We start from the raw sequence: 14,110 nt of genomic DNA, 5'->3' as shown, positions 1-14,110 counted from the left end.
CAAAGCATTTATGCTGTAGCACCAAGCTACTTTTTTACTGCACAATGCAACATAACAAGTATATCCAACCTGTAAGTGTACACTACACAAACACACTCACACACACTCACACACAAACAGCCTATTCCACTGATTGAAAGTTGCTCGTGGTAATGTGCCAATAAATGTTGCAATGCGCCAAAAAAAGAGGCAGAAAAGAAGACTGCCAGCATGGAAACATGGATGTGAACAACATTGTTTTTAAATCCTTCCAAAAATCAACTCTGAAATGTATATTTTATGAGGAAGATTTTTTTTATTTCTGGCCTCAAGGACACACACAAATTGTGTTTGATGTAAACGTTTGTTTGTTTACAGAAAAAAACTCCACAGGGTGCCTTTTTAATTTGGTGAGCATTCATGTTTTTATATGAATGCATTTTTCTTAATTATAGACCAATCAAGTATTTTTTTGTTACCATATAAATTATAGGTATGGCTACATATATACATGTATATAATCAAATATTTACTAGATAAAAACTGATTTTATATGTTTCTCAATGTATTAATTACGCTTTTTTAACCTTTTTTTCTGCTTTTCTGTACAACAGCACCTGAACCACCTTAAAAACGTATAGTACATTTATTTAAAAATATATGTATAATCCCTTGGAACATTTTGTCAGAGTATTCAGTCCAATCTCTGCTTATATCTATGCGTATACCTCCTGTGTGTGTGTGTGTGTGTGTGTGTGTGTGTGTGTGTGTGTGTGTGTGTGTGTGTGTGTGTGTGTGTGTGTGTGTGTGTGTGTGTGTGTGTACCTTTATCATTATGTGTACAGCAGTTTCTCCCACATGCACACACATCGACATATAATAACCCATTTCCCGCTGTTCACATCCCCTTTTGGTCTGTCTGTGTGACGGCCTCCATCCATCTCCAACCTTCCTCTTTCCTCCTAAGTGATGACTATCCCGCCAGCTTAGCTCATGCTAATATCTCCAGCCATTAGGTGGATTTATGGCCCTGCCTTTCTGCGGGAGGAACCTTTCTAAAACACCAATCAATGCTCCTTCTCCCCACATATATGTCTGCTCGACCCTTTTCCATGTGGGAGGGGTTTGTGTATGCCAGCAAATCATCATACATGTGTACTCTAGGTGTCCTTAAGTAATAGGTTGTTAAAAGCCATCTGTGTGATGCTGCTAGACTGTAAAACGCAACAAATTAGGCCAAAGTATAGTCTACATTTGGGACATTTTAAACGTTTTCAGTGTTGAATACAATGAAAAGCAGCTTTCCTTCATTTGTAGATGTGTGGTGTGTTTGTAGTTTATTCAGATACCATTTATTCCAAACTGCTGCCTATATTTTTTGCGTACCTTTACTCATTATTTAGTGTAAGCTTCACTGATCAGCCCTTAGCAGAGAAGGACCTCTGAGCCTCTGAAGCCTTAGGACACGTTGCATGCTATTTACTGAAGAACACGCATTAGGGTTTCTACACATAACTCTAACCATTGCATGTTGGTTTTCAAAAACTCAGTGTAAACGTGGTTTCGTTTTGTCACGATTTCTCATGTGCCAAAATAATAATTAATTTAATTAAAAAGTAGTAGATTAAGTATTGCATTTACATTAGGTTGCACTTATTTGCAAGACATCCAAGTATGTGTCAACCTCCAAATAAGTACTGGATACTACATTTCCCATAATGCATGTATAGTAGCTCTCAGAACATCTCTGCCTTCCCACCCTTTCAGACTTCATATTACCCACGCTTTTAAAGTCTCTAACTCGAAATGAACAATGTGACATCATATGCTTTTAGAGGCTGAGTAGTCACCCTCATGACCCTACTAATTTATTTGTGTAAAAATATAAACTTCCATTCCTATATTTAGTCCGTTATTCTAGTTACTGTACAAGTAGTTTTGCGAGCCCTATCACATAACATGCCAAGTCAGCATAATACCATCAGAGCACAACATCCTCCCCCATCAAAAAGCATCCTTATAAGATGTCAGTGCAAACAGCTTATGAGGAGACATATCTACAAGTATAAAGAGCGACAAGGCCTGCATACATTGTATACCTGTGGTGTTTATTTTATTATTTTATTATCTTTGCTTTTAATGCCTGTTGTAAAATGCCATTATATAGTGTGTTTTTACTGTATTTATTCCTAAGAAGTCTTTTAATTTGTTTTGTAAAGCACTTTGAATTGTCTATAGTGCTATATAAATAAACTTGCCTTGCCTTGCCATAGGTTGGAGGTCAAGGTTGATGGATGGGTCGAACAAACAAAGGATAGATTTTTATGTCCGATGCGAAACTAACATTGACTTATTTTAACGTATGAAGGTTAAGACCTACCTAACAAACTGTATTAACATCATGTACTTAATATTCTTAACTAACATTAGCAACTGCAGCTATAACAAATATACCTGTTGAACGCAAACTATCATCTCCCCAAATCCACATAGCTTTAATTCACAATGGTAACCACGTGTTTAACAACCTAACTGTTTCACATTGTGCGCCTGTCATTTTAAGACATTTACTCCATTCTGTCGTTGGTATGGGACATCTTTCATTAGAGGGAACACTGTTAAAGTATTCATCATTGAGGCTGTTTCTAGTGAGTAACTGTCACCAGCATAAAGTCCCAGGAACACATTTTGGTGTCTACTTTCACATCTCATTGTTGATAACTTGACCAATGACCAATTTAACAAAGGCAACACCACAGCTTAATCCCTTCGAATGTGTGTGGAAACACAGGTCTGTGTGTAACTGCAAGCCGAAGCTGTGCCTGCATAAACTCGAAGCAATAAGCCATGAAACACACAGAGATGGAGAAAAGGTGGGGGGCGGCGGGGGGGGGGGGGCTTCTGAGAAGACGCTACAAGTGTGTGTGTGTGTGTGTGTGTGTGTGTGTGTGTGTGTGTGTGTGTGTGTGTGTGTGTGTGTGTGTGTGTGAATCAGAGGGCAGTTTGTCATGTTGCTGCTCCACAGCCCTGATCCGAGCTGACAGGTGAAGCTAAGCGCGGCTAAACAGCACACGTAACAGAGAGAGGGAGAGAGGGAGGCGGCGGAGATAACGAGAGGCAAAAAAAAAATAGAGGATGGGAGACGAGAAAGGAGGAAAAGACATAAAATAAGTGCAGAGGGAAGGGGCGATAGTCGACAGAGTTAGAGAGCCATTAAAAAGAGAAACAGGCTGACTGCAGAGGAAAACAAGCAGCGGCACAAAGAGTGAGATAGAGAGGATTCCAGCTAAAGAAAAAGCTTAGGAATGGAAGACATTGAGATTAGCTGGTGAAAGAGATTGGTTAATTGGCATTTTATCAAAACACTGGACCGAGCAACTTTTTTGTGCGTGTGTGTGTGTGTGTGTGTGTGTNTTAGATACCAAAAGTAAATTATATTGAACACTGTGCTGCTGTCATTTCCCACTAATGATAACCTGAGATGGTGAATTATAACTCACAATGAAAATTGTTGAACAATTTTCATTGTGAGTTATAATTCACCATCTCAGGTTATCATTAGTGGGAAATGACAGCAGCACAGTGTTCAATATAATTTACTTTTGGTATCTAAATGATACAATGTTGTTTACATTGCTCATGAGGACAGACCTATGGGACAGACCACCTTATTTGCAGATTCTTGAAATTGTAATTTAATTTGTAATTGATTGTGGATTTTGTATCCAGTTTTCACTTTATGTATCTTTATACAATGTTTACTACTTTGCTTATGAGGACAGACTGCCTTATTTACAGATTCTTGAAATTCAATTGTAATTTCATTTGTAAATAGTTACATTCATGTGGATTTATCCAGTTTGCACATTTGTATGCATACCAAACTTATAGGTGCATTTGTTGTTGTTGAAGGCCTGGCTGTTACAGTCTTTATTTACACTATTTTGGTGTAGGCCTACTGGCCTAGATGTTTATGCAGTTTTAAAGCACCTTGGCTTTGTTCTGAATGCACTTTGTTGTAATTATCCTACAGAGAAAAGAAAATGCACTTGACTTGGAATAAATGTACTGTATGCATTCAAAAGTGCTGAATAAATGTTTTATGGACCCATAATAGTGATTATTATTTAAGTTAAGTTTTGCCATAATCATGTCTTTTTCCATAATCAGGTAGCTGAACAACATTGGTAAAAAATGTATACATTATATATATATATTTCTATTAATCATTTTCGGCCTTTCGGCATTCGGTTTTCGGCCAACTGTTTCCTATTTTCGGTATCGGTTTCGGCCAAAAATGTCCCATTCGGTGCACCCCTAATCTTCATACAGTATGTCAATCACGTGAATCCAGCTGTCACAACTTGTTTAAATGCTTATTAACCTAAACAAAATGAATGATAGTCTGAATTATTTCCAGTTTAGAGATCGTAGTGATACAGCGTTGTCACTTTCTGTCTAAAATCTACACAACCAGAGGCTGCAACACAATTGAACAAACATTAAAATGTTTTCACGTTAAAAAAACAACAACCAAACAAATATTTTCCAGCATCAATGTTTGCCTGCTATTGTTTTCTCTTTACGTCTTGTTGCATATCCTTCACTTTTACAAACCAACTCTCTCTCTGTTCACATCTACTTCTGTATTTTATCTTTGCGCTCTGTATTTCCCTCTGAAGCTTTTTGTTTTCTTCAAACCCCCCCCCCCAACTCTTCCCTTGTCTTGCGTTATGTAACCGTGTTACTGTGCCTCCGTGCTCCACTTTCTCACAGACCGTGGTTAAACTGCTGTACTGTTATTGGTTGTGGGGACAAGCAGTAAGCATTGTTTTTATGACTTCACCGAGGACGAGGCACACAGAGTGACTTTGTTTCCCCGAGCAGTGGCTGAACTATATAGAGAGCTTGTTGTCACTGTAAACTCCACTGAACAGTTTGGAAATTAAGGCTCTGTTGTGACTATTGAGTAGATATTCTTTAGTGAAGCTACCACTGCCAACATTATTCCCACAATCACAGTCTCCTCAGGGGTGTAATGGTTAAATCACTACTAATGCATTTGTGCTTTGTGTTTTACTTACAGTGAATGAAATTAAAAGAGGGAAGCAATTATTGCCGGTGATTCCTTAGTTATCAACGACTATAGGCATCATGGGAAATAATGAAATTGATACCAGTTGTACAGTAAGACATTAAACCTCATTAATTTATTTTTGGCCACTTAGGGGCCGCACAAAGCCCGTAAACACAACATTGACAAATGATCACCTCCTGAAGTTGAAATGGCGGACGTTTTGCCATGTTTGTTTACCATGTCGGGCTAGCTGGGTTAATGGATGTTTCAGAGATGTTCACTGTAATCACAGTTGTGATTAGAACTCATGGGGGGAAAACGCTGCTTATAATAAAAATAAAAAAAGTATTAGTTTGTATTTAGTATCAAAGTAATCCAGTCTGTTTATTCATAAAAACACTGAAACCTAACTAGCTTATTCAACCAAATTTAAATTGGCCTAAAAATGTAACATTAAACAAATACAGTTTAGAAATAAAGGTGGTGAGAAGCAATGGGATGAATGGCAACATGCTTCCTGTTAACGCTTTGATTAAGCATATTTATCTCCAAAATAAATAAAAATGGTTTTGCGCTATCAATGTTATAAAAAAACAACATGAATACAGCTCTTTAAAATTTGGTATAAGATGTTAACCATACAAATATTTATCTACAGGAGAGTCTGTAGATTTATTATCCAGTTTTAGTACTTTTCTGATATAGAAATATTGAAATATCAATAAAAACGGTTTAATTTGGCCTCAAAATAAGATTTGCTGGCTCCCAAATGTATTAAAAGCTTAGCAACCCCCAATCTGAAATACCCTTCTCTTTCTTATTTCAATATTAGTATATTAGTGTATGCCAGACAAGCTGTTTTAACATCATCTTCCTATTAAAAGCCTTTTGTCCGAGGCAGCGCAGAGCCTTTAATATCTCTGTCAACCCTCGGAGCAACCTGCCAGCGAGCCCGAGGGCCACCAAGTCTAACGATGATCCCTAATCACAAGGGTCATGAGTTGAATTAGCCATGTACAGCGGATTAAAGTCTTTCATTCCACCATTCAGACATGCGTTCAAGCACTCGCTGCATATTTTGAAACCATAAGGACACAAAAGGGTCATTGACTCCAAGGCACTGGGTCTTTCCACAGTTAAAGCTGGTTATTAATATCACTGAACAACTCTTCACTGTTGACATATTTACAAGTAATGTGGGGTTAGAAACCAGAGGGGTTTATGAGGAAGATATCAGAGGAGCAACAAGAGGGAAAGGGAAGAAGAAGTGGTGATGGATTTAAAGATATATGAAATAGAGGCTCGGACAGATACGATGAGTTTTGACCATTAAGGCTGTCATGTATCAATGATAAATATCAGTCCTCCTGTCACTTTCTGTCATGGTCTCAGTCATTTCATTGCATTATATTGTGCTCACTGCAGCTCAAGGACAAGACGTCAACATGTCTTTCTCTCTCTCTATCATCCAGCGTCAGTGTGCATCACGCAGACATTTAAAACGTTGATACAGCAAGGGGTATAATTAGGTAACACATATCGACTGATGCGCTGCAGCCAAATGTGAGTGTGCGTGTGCGTGCAGTACGGTTCATATTCAGACTAATGACCCTGAGAGCAATCTTGATGCAAACGTTTTTGGGTCTTTGACTTTAAAGGGGCTCCATAATGCTCAGTTTCAGCTTCATATTTGTATTTAGTGTCTCTACTTCATGTCTCCATGCTTTAATGTTCAAACCTCTCTTTATTGTTCTCATACTGCCTGTGCTGCAGCACCTCTTTTCACCCTCTGTCTGAAACCAGAGCCCAGTCTGCTCTGATTGGTTAGCTGGCCTGCTCTGTTGGGATTGGTCACCTGTTGAGATATGTCCCGCCAGTTGGGGAAATATTTTCCAAGGCCCATAACTTTGACCCAGTTTATCAGTTCATTCTGTCCTGACTGAGCACACACACCTGTAACCTTGGCTGCTGTGCTCTCAGTGTTTGGTCTCCCTGTTCCTGCCTGTCGGCGTCAGCTGATAGAGGTGTTATGATTATATCTTGTTATGCAAAATGTTGATTATTCTCTCTGAACTAGCTAAATACATGGGGGGTAGAGTTCTTCAGAATTGAGGTGGCAACTCTACCGTGAAGTCAGAACCTCTGACGCTTTGACTTGTGATGTGAATTCTCCGGCCGAAGCTCTAAATAAACCATCCGTGTTTGACATCAAAGCTCCAGCTCTCCCCATGTCTCCTTCATGAGTCAGTGCCTCCGCCTGCATTGCGACACAGAAGTTTCCCCCACACCGCCCCTTAGCCTATCACGCACAATGTGTTGGAGGGATAGCCAACAGAAACGCGAGTGTTACACAGTGATGTCACTATGTTACAGAAGTAAACAAAGGAGTCCAATGGAGGCGTTTCAGGCAGGGGGGGGAGAACAAGTTTGGGATTTTAGTCTTTGCAGACCATTTACATGCACAAAAACATAACACACTACAGGAAAGGGAAAACCCCAAAATGCATAATAGGGCCTCTTTAAAAACTGCATTTTGGTCAATTGAATATTCTACTTGTATTCACTCAGTAACTTTTTCTACTGAAGCAAAAAGGGACAACAACTTAATTTGGCCGCACAGCCTTGTGTTGTACAATTACTATAAATAAAAAGAACCCTTAACCTCAATGTATTAACCTTAATACATTGCGATATTTGTATTCCAAAAGCCCATCGTGTTAAAAAAAACTCCTGGCTATCTTGCCAATATTTGTCATACTTATATCTGCTGCGATGATTCACTTGTGTCCCAAAAAAGGACACAAGTGAAGCAGCATTGGCATCATTGTGACCATCTGAAGCAAATTGGAGAGAGTTGACAGTGGGAGTATTAGCAGACCGGGCATATCTCCAGTTATAATAGGAGGCTTCCAAAGTACTTCAAAGATGCAGGTGAAATATTGAATTTAATATTTGCTGTTGGCTCCACAGACAGCCCAGTGGCTCGAGTGTACTATGACTGTGTCATCATGCGTTGTAACTGCAGGCCTGAATCCAGATTGATTTTCATTATAGTTCAGGCACTGTGTTATTAATCCCGAGTGCAAAGAACAAATACAATCCTGCTCAGCACGAGGATAGTAGACGTACACTCTGTGGCTGCTTCTGTAGAGCAGACAGTGGTGGGATTTAATACCATAACATACTTAGAATGACACATCTAGTTGTGGTTGAAGACAAGATAACTCCTGTCCTTTTTATGATGCAAAATAGAGAAGTAGAGAACTTTAGTAGAGAAATAGACGGACCAGCAGAGATGTTTTTCTTATTATCTGGACAAGCAAAACCCTGTAAAAGCAATTTCTGTTTGCTAAAGCATGAAGAAAAAGATGTTTCCATGTTTGTGACGGGAAGCAAAAAAGAGGGCAAGTGAGTGTTAATCATATACATGTTTGTTATTTTGCAAAAGCAATTATTCCCTTGAAACGTCTTCTACACTTCCAGTCTGATTTGAACTAACCGCCGCCTTTTGTACAACAGGAAACTTCCATTTATTAATAATAAAAGTGCAAATGTCAAGCAAAGTTTTGTGTTGCTGCTGTGGATGTAACTTCATGTATATTTCTATGATTATGTTCAAGTTAGTTAGTGGATGGAGTTAAGGGTTAACGGCAGACAAAATGATGTAGTGGCGCAGGCTCATCAATCATGACACACACGGAGATACAGAGTCAAACCTCAATTAGCTCCGAGTGGAATAGCAGTGAAATACTGTGATGCATGGAGGAAATGAAGGTGGGTACAATAGTCCACATTTTATACAATAGGCAATTATTTTAATCACAATCACTGAAAGGGGAAAACCATAATTAATTGCAGTCTGTAAATGGCCATTATACCCATTCTGAATACTCATATTGTTATCATTCAGCAGTTCTGCATTCTGGGTCAATGAGTTCAGCAATAATAGTGTTCTGCTTTTGTTTCTGGCTGCAACAACAAACTTATCTGAATTTTGGGGAGACACTAATTCATTTTTCTGGGGCCGCTGAGGATAATGGATACTGATTTCGGTCCATTTGCCGAGAGGCGTGGGAGGCGTGTGGCGCAGTGGATAGAGCCTTGGTGTTGGGATCAGAGGGTCACAGGTTCAAACCCCACTGCAGTCAGCATGTTGTTGTGTCCCTGGGCAAGACACTTCACCCCAAATTGCTCCTGTGGGGATTGTCCATAGTATTGAGAACGCTTTGGATAAATGAAACCATGTTATAATAGGTTTAACCAGCAGCAGTGGAAGAAGTACTCTTAACTTAAAGGTACCATGTCATGCTTTTCCGGTTATTGCCCGTCACCTTGTGTGTTATGTAGCTTTTTCTGCATGTAAACGGTCTGCAGAGTCAAAAACCCTCAAAGTACACCCTGTAGCGAGTAAAACTCTAACACAGAGAAGACCTGTCTATGCTGCCCCAGAACGCCTCGTTGGAGATTTTTCTTTTTCCATTTTTTTCTTCCTGAGTATGGTGACGTAACCATGCCCAGGTCCAAATAGACCAATCCGTGGAGCAGGAGCTCCAACAAGCCGTTTAGGACAGAGAGTGAATACACATACTATACAGAGATACTGTATGAGAAACCAATGGGATTTTAGAACATTGAACAATGTAAATATATTCTAGTAGACCTCAACAATGGAATTATGATCAGTGGAAATGGCCATGACATGGGACCTTTAAGTTGAAGTAGCAATACCACAGTATAAAAAGGTAAATTACAAGTAAAAGTGTTATATTTAAAAATGTACTAAGGTCTTAACCAAGCCGTTTTGCTGAAGCGTTATATTTAAAAATGTACCAAAGTAATAGCATCAAATCATACTTGGTATGTTTTCACACTAGTCGGTTAGCTTCGTCGGCATTACAGTGAAATGATTACATTTGGTTGAAGTTCTATTAAGACTGGTTTGGTTTCACAGTGCTCAAATTAAAGCAGAACACATTTGAAAAAGGGGAGCGTGTATGAGGAGCAATGCAGAAATGTATTTGCGTTGGTCTTCCTCATAGAAGCTGGTGGTGTCAATACGGAAATAAACTAAAACACATCGCATATACAATGGTGACACTGGCAGTTTCTACCAAACACATCTGGACAGTGTTCAGCATGAATGCCTCATTTAAAGGCTCAGGATTGTCAAAAACAGGTTGGTTCATTGTTTCAGTAGAAGACGAAATTGCATTGAACTAGGGTTCACTTTGAAGAACTTTCAAGACCAAGGCTCTCAACCGGTCTTGGATTGGTTGTTTCGGACCGTACCATTATTGCGTTTCCTGCTGTCAAAATGGACTGCACCAGAGTAAAATTATTTAGTTTATGGGAATGTCCTTAAAAGCACCAAAAGTACTCAAAAGGGGCAGTATCAAAATCCTATTTATAGTACTGGATAATGATTATTGATGTGTACACTATGTTGCATATATATCCCTTGCTGGGTAGCTTGTGAATTTCCGCCTTGCTTATAAAATAATATCATAATTTGTTAATTATATTTCGCAACGTTAATCTGAATCTGAAACTAACTCAAGTTGCCACAAATACTTTATGGTGGGATAAGAATTCAATGTCCGTCTCAAAATGGAAATACTGAAGTAAAAAACCTTGAAAAAATGTATTTACTTTGCACCTCTGAAAATGAATCACTGACTATTTCTATTTGAGTGACTGCACACTAAGTTCTTAACCAAGCCGTTTTGCTGAAGTTAATATCAAGTGAAGTGCACAACCTGGGTAATTGAGAAGATAAAAACAGCTGGGAAATCATGGAAACGTTCCAGTTCAACGGTTTCTAGAACTCTTTGTCTCTGTGTCTCCCCTCTGTTTCCTGCAGATGGTATGAAAGGAAGATGAATAACCCAGATTTTCGACCTGAAAGGTGAGAAACACCTGCTGCGATCGCTCTCAACAAATATAGGCATTGTACTCTGCAACAACAAGTTTGTGTGTGCTATTGTGCATGTAGGTGAATATATGTGTGTGTGTAGGTGGATATATGTGTGTGTGTAGGTGGATATATGTGTGTGTGTAGGTGGATATATGTGTGTGTGTAGGTGGATATGTGTGTGTGTGTGTGTGTGTGTGTGTGTGTAGGTGAATATGTGTGTGTGTAGGTGGATATATGTGTGTGTGTAGGTGAATATATGTGTGTGTGTGTGTGTGTGTGTGTGTAGGTAAATATCTGTGTGTGTGTGTAGGTGGATATATGTGTGTGTGTAGGTGGATATATGTGTGTGTGTGTGTAGGTGGATATATGTGTGTGTGTAGGTGAATATATGTGTGTGTGTAGGTGGATATATGTGTGTGTGTAGGTGGATATATGTGTGTGTGTAGGTGAATATATGTGTGTGTGTAGGTGGATATATGTGTGTCTGTAGGTGGATATATGTGTGTGTGTGTGTAGGTGGATATATGTGTGTGTGTGTAGGTGATATATGTGTGTGTGTGTGTGTAGGTGATATATGTGTGTGTGTAGGTGGATATATATGTGTGTGTGTAGGTGGATATATGTGTGTGTGTAGGTGAATATATGTGTGTGTGTAGGTGGATATATGTGTGTGTGTGTAGGTAAATATCTGTGTGTGTGTAGGTGGATATGTGTGTGTGTAGGTGGATATATGTGTGTGTAGGTGGATATGTGTGTGTGTAGGTGGATATATGTGTGTGTGTGTGTAGGTGGATATATGTGTGTTTAAGTGTTTTTCAAGGTGCATTTTTAAAGGCCTACCTTAAAGAAATGGGACAGTGATGAATGATAATTGATGAGAATACATGATCATTTATTTAATTATTAGAAAATTAGAACTTAAATTAGGGCTGTGCGATTATGGCAAAAACCATAATCACGATTATTTTGGTCAATAATTGATATCACGATTATTAAAAACGATTATCTGTTTACTTTGAAAACATCCATTTATTGAATAAAAAAGTTGAACAATATGTTTTTAACAGTTGATTACCCTGAACTTTAAGTATAATTCAACTGAAAAACCAATACAAAAATTATTTAAAAATAATAATAATAAAAAATCGTTTCAAGCCAAAATCGTAATCGAGATTAAAATATGATTAATTGCACAGCCCTTACTTAAATGCAATTTTTCGTTCTTTTAGGAAAGCCAGTATTGTAGTTTTTACTCCACTACATTTATTTGCCAGCTTGAATTACTTGTTACTTTACAGAATCAGATTATAAACTAATAAAAAAATTAAACCAACGATTAGATAAAGTTTTCGTTTTTCTCATGTTAAGATTTTAGTACTTGTTCCAACTCTGGTACTGATAACTCCACAGTGTATGTTCATCTTACGTGCCAAAAAAAAGTTTTGAAGAAAGAAATAGGGCTTAAAAAAAGAGCGGCGAGACAGAAGAAAGGATCAAGACAACGAGAGACCGACAGGGAATGGAACAAGCACAAGCATACGAATATGAAAAGCAAACAGATCATGAACGGGGAGGATGGCACGGGATGAAAGCAGAGAGCAAAGTAAAGAAGTGAGTTCCTCCTCGCTGTGTCATCCGGTTCCCCCTCGGAGTTTCCGCTCATCGGCGTTATTGTTTCATCTCCGTCCCTGCACAACGCTTAAGATGTACGAGGGTTTGGGCGATACCAGCTAGCAGGTAATTATTTTTTGGGGGAGACTATGAAGAAAAGGTTGAAATGGAAGGATAAGGAAGATGAGGAAGGATCTGCTTCTACGTTAAAGCGTTGCTGTTGGTGCGACTGTGTTTGGAGATAAGAGGTGATTACTGAGAGCCACGATGGGCAGAAGATGAGAGGGAATAACAAACCTATACTCACACCCACATGCAACTAAACAGATTGAGGTCTGTTACTAATAACAACCTGTTAGAGATGAGTGTGTACACTGCTGAACAAATAGCTGCATTTCCCTTATTAACACATCTTGATCGGCTGATATGAAAAGTGATATAAAAAAGTGTTTGGTGATTACCAAGGGAAGGAGTTGGCGTAGGATGATAAAATACAGGTGTTCAATTATAACTTCAAAAGCAGTAATTGCAGTTTGATGCAAAAAGTACGAGGTTTGAATGTTTTGTGAACATATTACGCCTGTACTCGCCTCGTTACACTGGCTACCAGTCTGTTTTAGAATCCAATTTAAAATGTTACTGTTCGCATACAAGGCCCTAAACGGTTTATCCCCACCGTACCTGGCAGATCTTTTAAAACCATACACACCCACACGGTCACTGAGGTCTGCTGACAGACTCCTTCTGGTCGTCCCTAAATCGAGGTTAAAGCAGCGAGGAGACAGAGCCTTTGCTGTTGCAGCTCCAAAGTTATGGAACGAATTGCCCCTCCAGGTTAGACTTGCTCCAACTCATTAAATCTCGTTTAAAAAACAACTTCTTTTCCCTGGCTTTTACAGGCCAGGTGACACTTGTGCTTTTAAAGTGGACCTATCATGCTATATTTGAATAATATAGTGTAGGACCATACCTATATAAGGCATATTTATACTTTTTATTTTTCAAAATACCAAACAGATCATGCATTTTAGCCATTCCTCATTTCGCTCAATTTAACACTGTCTTTGCATGGGCTGATTCTGTGAGAACAGCACCATCTACAGGCCTGGTATATGTACTACAGCGTCTCCAGCGCTTTCGAAAGGCAATGTCCGTGGCTGTCTCTTCCTGATTGGTGGAGTTGGCCCAATAGCCGTAGCGCCACTTCTGTGACGTCATAGAAGTGTTCAAATCTGGATCAGTCTGTATCAGATCTGTTGCAGCCCCTTTTTAAGAGATTTGGGTATGGAGGAAAATAGAGAGGGGTGTGTTTTCTGACACTTGGTGAGTTCCCTGGAACACCGGGGACACATATTCATGTATAAAACACGCACAAAAGTGCATTTTGCATGATAGGTCACCTTTAAATTTGGGTTTTTATCTTACTAGTATTGTGTATTGTTTTTACGTCATGTCGGAGAGTTTCTCAGTCGGTGGCTTCTGATCTGGTTTCATTGTCTCGTGTTTTACATTTGTTTCATGTCCTGTCT

Source organism: Notothenia coriiceps, unplaced genomic scaffold (genome assembly GCF_000735185.1).
Source record: "Notothenia coriiceps isolate Sejong01 unplaced genomic scaffold, NC01 NC01_scaffold00008957, whole genome shotgun sequence".
NCBI lineage: Eukaryota > Metazoa > Chordata > Actinopteri > Perciformes > Nototheniidae > Notothenia > Notothenia coriiceps.
The sequence above is the reverse complement of the archived record's forward strand: the minus strand, read 5'-3'. Positions refer to the sequence as shown.